The sequence below is a fragment of the Setaria viridis genome, chromosome 2 (assembly GCF_005286985.2).
Source record: "Setaria viridis chromosome 2, Setaria_viridis_v4.0, whole genome shotgun sequence".
NCBI classification, from domain to species: Eukaryota; Viridiplantae; Streptophyta; class Magnoliopsida; order Poales; family Poaceae; genus Setaria; species Setaria viridis.
Window position 1 is genome coordinate 30,704,475 of NC_048264.2, and position 12,176 is coordinate 30,716,650.

At 51.5% G+C, this 12,176-nt stretch overlaps 1 pseudogene; it reads right to left on the minus strand.

The window, feature by feature from the left end:
- Window positions 1-8,608: 8,608 nt before the first annotated feature.
- On the minus strand, window positions 8,609-9,847 carry LOC140221909 (uncharacterized; annotated as a pseudogene).
- Window positions 9,848-12,176: the final 2,329 nt, after the last annotated feature.

Consider the following 12,176-nt stretch of genomic DNA (forward strand, 5'->3'; position numbering starts at 1 on the left):
TATCGGCGCTTCATACCGGATTTCTCTAAGATAGCTAAGCCGATGACAGAGTTGTTAAAGAAGGAGGTCAAATTCGTGTGGGACGACAAGTGTGAAGAAGCCTTCAATACCCTAAAGCGCCTGCTGACCACAGCCCCAGTTTTGGCTCAGCCCGACCCTTCTAGGCCGTTTGATGTGTACTGTGACGCCTCCGGCACTGGACTTGGGTGTGTTCTTATGCAAGACAACCGAGTCATTGCCTATGCCTCACGAGCATTACGACCTCATGAGCTGAGCTACCCAACCTATGACCTTGAGCTAGCAGCAGTGGTACATGCCTTGAAGATATGGAGACACTATCTGATGGGAACCCATTGCAACATCTATACCGATCACAAGAGCCTCAAGTATATCTTTACTCAAGACGACCTCAATATGCGCCAGAGAAGATGGTTGGAGTTGATAAAGGACTATGATTTGGAAGTTCACTATCATCCCGGCAAAGCCAATGTGGTGGCCGATGCCCTTAGTCGTAAGCACCGTTGCAACTGCTTGTTGGTAACAGCTTTCACCAAGACTCTGTGTCACGAGATGGGAAAACTCAGTTTGGAGATTATTCCCCATGGAACCCTCAGCCACATCACCCTTGGCTCAGTTTTGGAAGACCAAATCCGGTCAGCACAAGTAAAGGATGAGGAAATAAGGCGGATCATCCGGAAGATCTCAATAAAGGATGAAGGATATAAGCAATTCCGGCAGGACGAAACCGGAGGTGTGCATTACGAAAACCGACTAGTTGTACCAGCCGACCCGGAGCTGAGAAAGCAAATCCTAGATGAAGCCCATCTATCCAAGTTCTCAATCCATCCTGGCAGCAATAAGATGTACCATGATCTCCGTCAAACCTTTTGGTGGAGTGGAATGAAACCGGAGATAGCTCGGTATGTTTCAGAATGTGACACCTGCCAGTGTGTCAAAGCCAGCCATCTAAAGGTAGCAGGTACCCTTCAGCCACTACCTATTCCCTCTTGGAAATGGGAAGACATCAGCATGGACTTCATAGTTGGATTGCCCCTTACATTACAGAGATATGATTCCATCTGGGTTATAGTGGACCGTTTGACCAAAACCGCCCACTTCCTTCCTGTCCGCACCACCCACACAGTCAAACAGTATGCAGAGTTGTACCTCGACCGCATAGTTTCCCTACATGGTGTACCCAAGACAATCGTCTCTGACCGAGGAGTTCAGTTTGTGGCACGCTTTTGGGAACAGCTACAAGCATCCATGGGCACCAAGCTCATTCGTAGCTCAACATATCATCCTCAAACCGATGGCCAAACCGAGAGAGTCAATCAGATCCTCGAAGACATGTTAAGAGCTTGTGTCGTCCACTATGACAAGAATTGGGACAAGTGCCTGCCCTTGGCAGAGTTCTCCTACAACAACAGCTACCAGGCCAGTTTGAAGATGGCACCGTTTGAAGCCCTGTATGGCCGAAGATGTCGGACACCCTTGAACTGGTCCCAAGCAGGAGAACGACAGGTTTATGGCCCTGACTTAGTGGCAAAAGCCGAAGAGCAAGTGAGGGTAATTCAAGCCAATCTCAAGGCTGCCCAATCTCGGCAAAAGAGTTATTCCGACCGGCGGAGGAGACCCTTGCAGTTCGACCTTGGTGATCACGTGTATCTTCGAGTCTCCCCGACCAAAGGAGTACAACGATTCGGAGTAAAAGGCAAGTTGGCTCCCCGTTACATTGGCCCTTATGAGATTGTGGAGATATGTGGACCCGTTGCTTACAGGATCCAACTCCCAGAACAACTATCGGCCGTACACGATGTTTTCCATGTGTCTCAACTGAAGAAGTGTGTACAAGTTCCAGCAGAGATCTTAGAGCAAGAACAGCTTCAGGTAGAGCCCGACCTGACCTACGCCGAGTACCCAGACCGAGTTCTTGACCAGAAGGAAAGGCATACCCGGCGCCAAGTGGTAAAGATGTACAAGATCCTCTGGAGAAACCACACCGAAGATGAAGCAACATGGGAAACGGACGAGTATCTGAACAAGCGCTTCCCAGGTTTTCTATCTCGTCAAGGAGGTAAGAACGGCACCCCCGCTTTTGATGCCTGAATCTTGGGACGAGATTCTTTTTAAGACGGGTAGGCTGTGACGACCGGACCCTAATCTTTCGGGTTTACCTTAATCCTAGCCCTGATCCTCTGCCTTGTTTTGCCGCGCCTAAGTGCTCAGCCTTCCGCCCGGTCCCGACCCCTGAGACCCGACCCCTCCCCGCTTCGCTCCAATCCCGATCCCGGCAAACTCAGCTCACCGTCGGATCCTTCTAAGTCTTTCTCAAACGTCCGTTCTATCCGCCCGGTGGACCCGCGGGATCTTTTTCCCCCAGATCTTCCGCGACAGGCGCACTTGAGTTGCATGCCCGCTTCAGAGTCTCCCCGCCGCGTGGCTCATCTTCTCCGACGCCCGCCGCTCAGTTTTGTCTCTAGCTCGCGACCGAATGGATCCTCGCGCCCCCTTCCCCAATGGCGGTGGAAGCCCCTCTGCAACCTTTCTGCAGCGCCTCGCCTCCCGCGCCCATCATCGCACCGCCAGATCCCGGCCGTAGAGCCCGATGTCGCCCGTCTTTTCCGTCACTTCAATCTCAGTCGCGCCGCCTGGTCTCCGCTACACGACGATTCCTCCATCGCCAACCCCGACCACGGCAGCGACAGCTCCTTTCCCCCGCCCTGCCAGAAGCCGCCCGACAATCTGTTGCTCCGTGCTCGCCCACGCGCCCGCGGCTGCATGTCTTTTCACCTGTGCGTCCTCGATTCCAGCGCCGTTAAACCGGTCTCTTCTATCAAATCTTCCGCACGACGAAGCCCGCCTCCGCCAAATCTCAACCACCGGCATACCGCTCCTGCGCCGCCCTGACGACAGAGCCCAATGACCACTGGCGTCATCCCCGAGTCCTGCACCACCGCCCCCTTCGCTCAATCGCCGCCTCGGCAGAGCACTCCATTGCTTCTCCCCGGCCTTCGCGCCGCTCCCCTTCTCTCTCCCGCGCCGCTTCCCTTCCCCATTCTAGCAGCTATATAAAGGAATGCGCAAGCCCGCCGGAGTTCCCTCCGCCATTGTTGCCTTCAGCCATTCTCTTGCTCCCTGCTCAAGCTCCTAGCACCACACCTTAAGGTTCTTGAGGAACTCTCCTCTCAGCTTCCCTCCGTTTTCTCCAAGCCACCCAGCCGCTTGCTCCTCCGTGCTGTGTAAAGCTCACTTGTGACCCACAAGAAGCACCGCCGCTGGAGTACTGCCGGTCTTAGCCGTTGTTCAAAGCCTTAGTCCCTCCGCCCAAGTCTGCTTCTTCCCGACCCCAAGCTTTCCTTGTAGGAAGGTAAGCTGCCGACCCCAGTCCGCTTCGCCCGACCCCTCTTATCCGCCCGACCCCGGTTCCGTCTCGCCCGACCCTGTCTGTTCCGCCGACCCTTATCCGCCTCGCCCGAGGGCTCGGCTGTGATCTTTTTTCTTCAACCCGAGGGTGTATGTGTAAAACTTAGGAACCCTTCAGCGCTTGCGTCTGAGGATCCCTAGCATACCACATCCTCTAGTTCAAGGATCAGATCATAAGTTCCTTTCCGACCCTTGCCTTTTGATCTTCACCAGCTCTCTTGAACCTCCCCACCCTCCTGCTCTTTGTCGCGAGTTTCTGGGCTCAGGCGAGCAAGTGTTGCTATTGAAATAACCGTCTATGACTAACTCTTGCATTGCATTCGTGTAGAGTTGCGCCTTGCCGACGGCTTCTACGAGCTACACTCGGCATCAGAAGATGAAGCTGTCGCTGAGCTCCTGCCCGCTGAAGCCGAAGTCGCCCCCGAAGTCGAGCAGTTCTCTTCCTCTTTGCTCGAAGGCAAGCCCCGGTTGCATGAAAACCCTGCGTTGTTTTCCAAACTTGTGCATGCCTTCTGTAACATGTTTGTGCATTTACGTATAGGAGTTGTTTGAAACCCTAGATGCATGACCTAGTATCCCCATGATCTGAGCACTAGCTGTTGGACCGAGTAGTTGCATTGCTTAACTAGGAGACGGTAAAAGCCGAGTGATTCCCTGTCACTCGCGAGTTGTAGGAGTTGCATGTCTACCGTCTGTTATAACTATAAGGACGATGGACGGGGCAGGGTTTTGGTAACTCTTTGGTGGACGGATGGTTGCCCCGTCTGTCTATGAAAACTTGCTAAGGCCCGACAGTGGTGGTGTTCGTGATCAAGTGTTTGAAAGTACTAGCCTCATACTTAGTATGGGATGAGGAAGCCTAGTACCAGATTGAACCTAGACGTGAGCGGTCGCCCCATTGTTTTTGGAACGGAGTTTCCCCTGCTGGATGCCGCACGTGGTGGCATGCGTGGTCACAGAACGGCAGAGGCCGGGTCTGTGAAACCTTGCACCAAAGGAAATGGGCCCGACACGGGTTAGGGGATTGATGGGGAAGGCCGACACAGAAAGCGACCTCCGGGTGCGTGGATGTCGTGAGGCTAGGTTCACCATGCATGGTTAAAGAACTCGAATCGATTCGTTTACCTCTCACAGTTTGAGATTGCTTGATCGCTATGTCACCCTGAGTAAAGGAGAAATTTGATAATGACATGGTTTTGTTGATATACATACCTTGTTTGGCTCTATGATTGCTTAGAATAGGTTGCAAAACCTAGACTGGTTAAAGAACTTAGAACCGGAGTTAAAACTTGAAAATAGGGTTTTACTTAGTGCTTTTGGCAAACAAACCCCTCAGCTAGAAAGCCCTGCATGTCTAGAAGTGTGGAGTAGTTTTACTCCTATCGGTTAAGTCTTGTTGAGCTTAGTAGCTCAGCCCTGTTGTGGCTCCTGTTTTTCAGGTGAAGTTGCTGCTCCCGACCCCTCTCTAGGTGGCGCGTGGCCGCCCCAGCTTCCGCCGGGCTGGACGGTCGAGTGGGATCCCTCCTCGGACGGTGAGGAGAGGGACCAGTGATGTCCTGACTGGCCTCACCAGGACATCCGACCCCGACGATTGCTTCTGCTAGTGTTTACCTTCTGTTGTTTTCAGGAAACTTGTAAAACTCTGATGTTCTTTTCGCGACTAAATCCAGTGGTTAATTTGTTAACTCTTGGTGGACTTGTTGTACTCTCTGGAACCGCTCACCTTCGTGTGAGTCTGCTAAATCGGTCCTATTCAAGTGGTTAAATCGGAGGAAAAATCCGACGGCACTTCGTGTTTACTCGGCTTAGGCATGAGCGTCGCATCTCAGGCGGCTAAAACATGTCTAACCCGGTAGATCCGAAGTGGACCCGCCACACAAGGACATTGTTAAGATGAAAGTGAGAGGTAGGAGATAAGGGTGGACTTGCCACGGCACATGACAGGAAGGGTGTGACTGTCGGGGACACATCCCCAATACCCGCAAGGAAGGAAGAAGTCAGATTCCTACTAGGATTCCCCTGTAATCCGACTAGGACTAGTCCCGCGTACTCCTACTAGGACTCCTCCTTGTAATCCGACTGGTACTCTACCCCCTGGAGTATATAAAGGAGGGCAGGGGTACCAAGCTCGGCAGGTCACACCTCAACACCCAAGCGTAGGGCGCAGTATACAAACACCCCCAAACAGGACGAAAGGTATTACGCTACTCTAGCGGCCCGAACCTGTCTAAATCCATGTCTCGTGTCCTCGCTTTTACCTTCAAGTTCCAGGTCCGGCGATCCCCCGCTACACATTGTGCTACCTCGGGTACCCCCTTGGTAGATGGCCGGTATAAATCACCGACATTGGCGCCTACCGTGGGGCAGATCATCGAGATCATCGGGCGAGCTTGAAGGACCTCATCTTTAAGTCGGCGTTCGCTTTCAAAGCGGGTGCAACCTTCATTTTCGACTCCTGACTTTGCATCACCGACGGCACTGGGTCCTTCCAATGCTGCATCATCAACAACCAGGAGAAGAAGTGCCTCGACGGGAACTCTCTTCCACAAGAAGCAGAAAATCTCATCGAGAAAATTGACAAATTAAACCTCGGATCAAGGTTAGACTGCAAACTCGTACTCCGATGGCAACTTCGGGTTCAACCGCGAACTCGAACTCCGATGGCGGCTACAGGTCCGACCAAGACTTGAACTCGGAGTCCGACGGTGACTCCGGGTCTGGCTACAACTCCGAGTCCGACGACGACTCTAGGTTTAACCGCAACGTGGAGTCCGATGGTGACTCCAGCTTCAACTCCGACTCTTGAAGTCCAACAACAACTCTGAGTTCGACTACAACTCAAAAGTCCGACTACATCGCGAGCTCGCCGACGACTATGGGTGGCTCGCCGATGATTTCTTCGACTATGTCGCGGGCACGCTGATGACCACGGTCGGCTTGTCGACGACCCCATCGACTACGAGCAGCTCGTCGACAACTTCAACTACGTTGCGAGCTTGCCGATGACTACGGGCGGCTCGGCAACACACTGACGACTACTTCGTCATGACGCTCACCGATGACTTCTCCGAGTACGTCGCGGCGCTCACCGACTACTACGGGCGGCTCGCCGCCGACTACTCCGACCACATCGCGACGCTCGCTGACGACTACTTCTACTACTCGTCTCGACTACAAGGCTAGTCGATGGTGGACTACTCCAACTCCTCATCTCGACTAAAAAATTAGTCAGGGCAAACTTCGCGTCATCGACGACTAGTCAGAATTGCCTCCGACTAGTCGACTTCGTCAACAACCGTTACGGCTTCATCAACGACCGTCACGGCTTCGTCAACAATCATCCACGAATCAAGCTAAGTCACTTTTCTAAATTATTTTCTGGCTTATTTTCCATTTGCGCGCAACACGCGCTCTACTTGCCGGAAACTCTTGCGCACAACGCACGCTCTACTCGCCGGAGGGCAGCAAACTCTTGCGCAATCGCGCAGTCTCTTTCTTGTCATAGCAGCGCGACTACTCTCACATTTGTCTTCTCTTAAGGTCACTACTCTTCTCGAGCAGAAAACACCTTAACTCGTGAAAGCCTCAGGCGCATCTGTCACGCCTAAGCCCATACGTGTATACGAGACAAAGGTCTCACACACGCAGTGGAAACGGCTACCCAGAGACTGAGAGTCTAAGCGTAACAGGCTAACTACTCAGGAAGAGTATGACTGAAACAAGAGCTTGACTCGCAATCATGCAGTCTCTTTCTTGTCGCAGCAGCAACTACTCTCACTTTTGTCTTCTCTTAAGGTCACTACTCTTCTCGAGCAGAACACGCCTTAACTCGTGAAAGCCTCAGGCGCATCTGTCATGCCTAAGCCCGTACGCGTATACGAGACAACGATCTCACACACGCAGTGGCAACAGCTACCCAGAGACTGAGAGCCTAATCGTAACAGGCTAACTACTCGGGAAGAATATGACCGAAATAAGAGCATGACACAACTTTCATATTGATCACTGAATAAATTTCAGCAGTTTCAAAATCCTACAAAAATGCTTCATAATGTATGCATATTTTCTTTCAGATTGAGCTTCAGCGACGCTAAGCATGCCTCCAACGGCATAGGCTAGTTCCCGAACTCGGGGGCTAAGCACCAATCAGTACTCGGAATATCTCCAGTGGCTCAGCTAGCTCTTAGGCTCGGGGGCTGGATGCCGCAAAACCACTCGACGTGGCTCCAACGACTTACCTAGTGCACAAGCTCGGGGGCTGGACACCGTAAGACTACTCGAATGATGACCTGAATGAAGATTCAAGACCCTCGGGTTGATTATTCAATCAATCCAAGGCTCGGGGGCTCATAAGCTACACCCAAGACTTTTTTCAAGCTGAAAGAAGAAGATTCAAGATTTTGACCCTCAGCCTGATTCTGCGATTCAACCTAAGGCTCGGGGGCTACTTCATATGGAGTGCGACTTTCGTCGCCCTCCATACATGAAGACTACAATATCATGTTGATCAAGACTTTGAGCACACCATAGCCTCATGGCAGCTTTGAAAAGCATTGAAAGATTCAGCCTGACAAAGTACTTGAAGAGCACCAAGACTACTCGGCGAATATCTCAAGACTACTCGAAGACTGCATCATTCAACTATGAAGCGCTCGGGGGCTTGTCGGGGATACATCCCCAATACCCGCAAGGAAGGAAGAAGTCAGACTCCTACTAGGATTCCCCTATAATCCAACTAGGACTAGTCCCGTGTACTCCTACTAGGACTCCTCCTTGTAATCCGATTAGTACTCTGCCCCCTGGAGTATATAAAGGAGGGCAGGGGTACCTAGCTCGGCAGGTCACACCTTAACACCCAAGCGCAGGGCGTAGTATACAAACACCCCCAAACAGGACGTAGGGTATTACGCTACTCTAGCGGCCCAAACCTGTCTAAATCCATGTCTTGTGTCCTCTCTTTTACCTTCAAGTTCCAGGTCCGGCGATCCCTCGCTACACATTCTGCTACCTTGGGTACCCGCTTGGTAGACGGCCGATATAAATCACCGACAGTGACCATTACCGACAGTAATGGAGGAGTGAGAGGGAGGGAGTCGGGAAAAAAGAATACCATCCGAGGACGACATGTGGTCGGATGCACCTGAGTCAACCACCCAAATGTAGTTCTACAGTGCCATCTGGTTCAGGGCAGCAACCAGACCCGCCTGGTCCCAGGTTGACGCGTGAGTGTGCGCCTGAACAGGGACATAGGCAGCGTGGGCCTACAGAGGAGGGTTGAGGATACCAGGGGCGCCGGCGCGCTAGCCCCTACCTCCTGACGGATGCTGACCGCCAACCTGCCGAAAGCCCGTGGCGCCGTAGGAGCCGATCCCTGGACTAAAGCAGAACCACGGGCCAGTGGGCTATGGGGGCCCGCTGCCATGAGAGCTGCCACCGCCAGGGGGTGCCTGGAAGTTGATGCCCCCTTCTTCTGCCACTTCTTCTTGCCTCCGCTACCGCCACCGCCGCTAGTCTGGACGAAACCAGACGGCGGGAAACACCCACCCGTACAGCCGGAGGACGAAGAGGATGAGGAGGTCCCGGCGAGGAGGACGATGGAGTTGGAGATCTTCTCCTTGTTGGTGACACGAAGTTCCTTCAGGGCGAGCATGTCCCGCACATGGGTGAAGGATGGGAAGCCGGCGGTGGAGTTGGCGATGTTGTCGACGGTGTTGGAGAAGTGCGGGTTGAGGCCGCGGAGGAGGTTCAGGACAAGCTGGGAGTCCTGAATAGGATGCCCGACGTCGCGGAGGGCATCGGCAAGGGTCTTCATGCGGCTGCAGTACTCAGCGATGGAGGAGTTGCCCTGTCTCATGGAGTGGAAGTCATGGCTGAGGAAGATCGCCCGGGACTGCTTGTTGGCATGAAAGAGGCCCTCGATGGTGAGCCAAAGATCCCGGGCGGTCTGATCATCGTCAGTTATGGTGAGGTCGAGGATGGAGTCATCGATGGAGCCAAAGAACTAGGAGCGGACACAGCAATCCGCTTGATCCCAGTCGGGGTCCTGGGGTCGGGGTGCCACCGAGCCATCGATGTGCGACTTGAGGCCGAATTTGCCGCACATGGACTTGAAGAAGGACGCCCATCTGGAGTAGGCGTTGGACTTCATCGTCAGTGTCACGAGGACGTGAGACTTGATGGAGACGGTGGCGTAGGGGTGGACGGCGGGCGGTGGCGCCGGGTACACAATGAAGCCACCGCTGCCGTTGCCGGACGCGTCGCCGGTAGGAGGAGCTTGGGGCGCACCGACAGAGGAGCCGCTGGTGCCAAGTGGCGGCACAAATGCACCACCGTTGGTAGCAGGGATTGGTCCAGGAGGCGACACAGGAGGAGCAGCAGGAGCGGTGGTGTCATCGGACACAGAGGAGTCGGCGGAGGACATGACGCACGACCAGGGGGGAGCCGGTCGGGGAGGTGCAGCGGAGGGTGGGTGGCGGCAGCGTAGCAGGAGGGGCGCCACCTAGGGTTGCACGGAGCAAGGGGAAGGCGCAGGGAGAGGAGGCCCACGATCTAATCTCATGATACCATATAGAGAAGTAGATGGTAAAACATCATACACTCTAATGAGGGAGGATGGCCTCTATATATATGACCAATATAGCTTGGAGTATAAGGAATACATCAAGTGTACAAGGAAAGGATAAATACATCCTAATATACACATATACTTCCTAATAGTTCAGTCAGAGAGAAGTTTAGAACAAGAAAATTTGAGTGCCAAATGTTCATTTTTTATCACAACTATTAGAACAAGAAAATTTCTTTAAGTATACAAGTAATTATAGTAGAAAATTGACATTGTCCTCTCTACTTCTATTTTGGTAAAGCGTCTGCTAATTTATCAGTGTTTTGAGGTACTAATCCGGTGAGGATCAATTTTATATGGTCCTTCTCAATGTGTGCTTTTAGTTGGATACGGTGTCATCTGCAAGCAACTTTCCAGTTCCCAGGTAATTTCTGCATTTTTCTTCAGTTACGATTAGGACTAGGACTTTGAAGAGTCTTGAAATCCTGCTTATAAGGTTGCTGCTATTTTATTTTGAATCCAATGTACACAATAGTTGTGCTGCCAAACTAAATTTGTTATACCTGTTCCCTTTCTTTATTTCAGATGAAGAGGTTTGCGGCACCCAGTTGAGGCATATGATTGAGAGATGGTTCCTGACAACTGCATCACAGTTCGTCTTTCTTTATTCCAGTAGATTATTTTTAGAAGTATAAATATACTGGGATTTGCATTTTCTAGAGATCTATAGTTTATCTACATCAAGATGTCTATGACCATACTACAAGTTTCTGAAGTTTGCAGGATAAATGCTTTTGTCAGTCTCATGCTCATGATCTGAAGGACTTTTGTGCAGCAACATAACTGAATTCACTCATGCTATATTTTACTTTTTAATATCTGTGTGGATGAATGGACGGAGAGAACTATTTGCTATGGATTAGCTTGATTAATAATATAACTCCAATTTTGGTACAAGTTCGTGCTATCTTTCTCAAATATTTCCTAATTTTGTGGTGCCGATGTAGATCCTGGCATTAGTTACTGTGCACTCATTTTTCCTGACATTTCCCTTAATTTTTCTATTTTATTAGAGTTTTTTTAATTTTTGATAATTTCTTGGGGTTTTCTGATTTTTTGAACATTTTCTCTGTTTCCTAGTAAGCTGAGCCATCCGCTTCCAAACAGTGGTAGGGAATGGTGCGGATCTTCCCCCGAAAATGAAGTGCCACTAAAATACCCCTGGCGGATTTCTACCGTGGGTTTCGCACACTGCCAAATTAGCCTAAATGACTTGCCGTAGGCAATTTTGATGACATGGTACACTATTTATGAAGTGAGAGAAAAAACTAGTTTCATGATGATGAAACCATATGTACGTTGTTTCCAATACAATTTGTGTCTTGCATATAGTCTTGAAAACAACAAAAAATAAAATAATGCATTGTGTGACCTATTTCATCAACAAACTAAATTCTCTTTTGCTTATGTGGCGTTCTGGGAACTCCCGACTACAGTAAATCAGGTCCGTTTTTCCGTTATTCAACTTCTCTTCCATCTACAGTAAATACATTCGTTTATTTTACGTCTGGATCCTAAGCTCGAAAATAATTCAACAGAAGATTCGGAATTCGAGGTAATTATGAAAAAACGCCCACCTGCCATTTTGCGATGACCCCGCCGCCCCGAGAAGCAACGCGAACCCGGCCCCGGCCCTCTCGTCTCCCCTTGTTCCTCCCCCACCTCTCTCTCTCCCTCCTTCCCGACTGCTACCATCTCCGATGCCACGCTGCCAGTCGTCGTTGTTGTTCTCCTCTTCCTCTCCTCTTCTTCCACCCTCCGCCCGTTCCCGATGTCGTGCTGCTATAGCAGCACCATCCCTCCCTCCCTCCCTCTCTCGCAGAGAGGATTAGGGTTTGGGGCACCGCGACCGTGCGGGGCCGCAGCGAGCTGAGTGGCCGCCACCTTCCGATCCTTTCCCTCTTACGGCCGTCGTCTAGCTGCCCGCTCGTCCTATGAGCTCCCTCGCTTACCGCGCCACGGGGGAGGCGAGCCATCTAGGCGAACCAGATGGCCGGCAAGGTGAGACGCCGACCTCATCCTCCACGCCTGCTTCTTCTACCCCTTTATTAAGAAGGGTTTAAGAATTTAAAGTTAGCATAAGATGAAAACAAAATCCGGAAACCAAAGTGAGGGTACTTAGAAA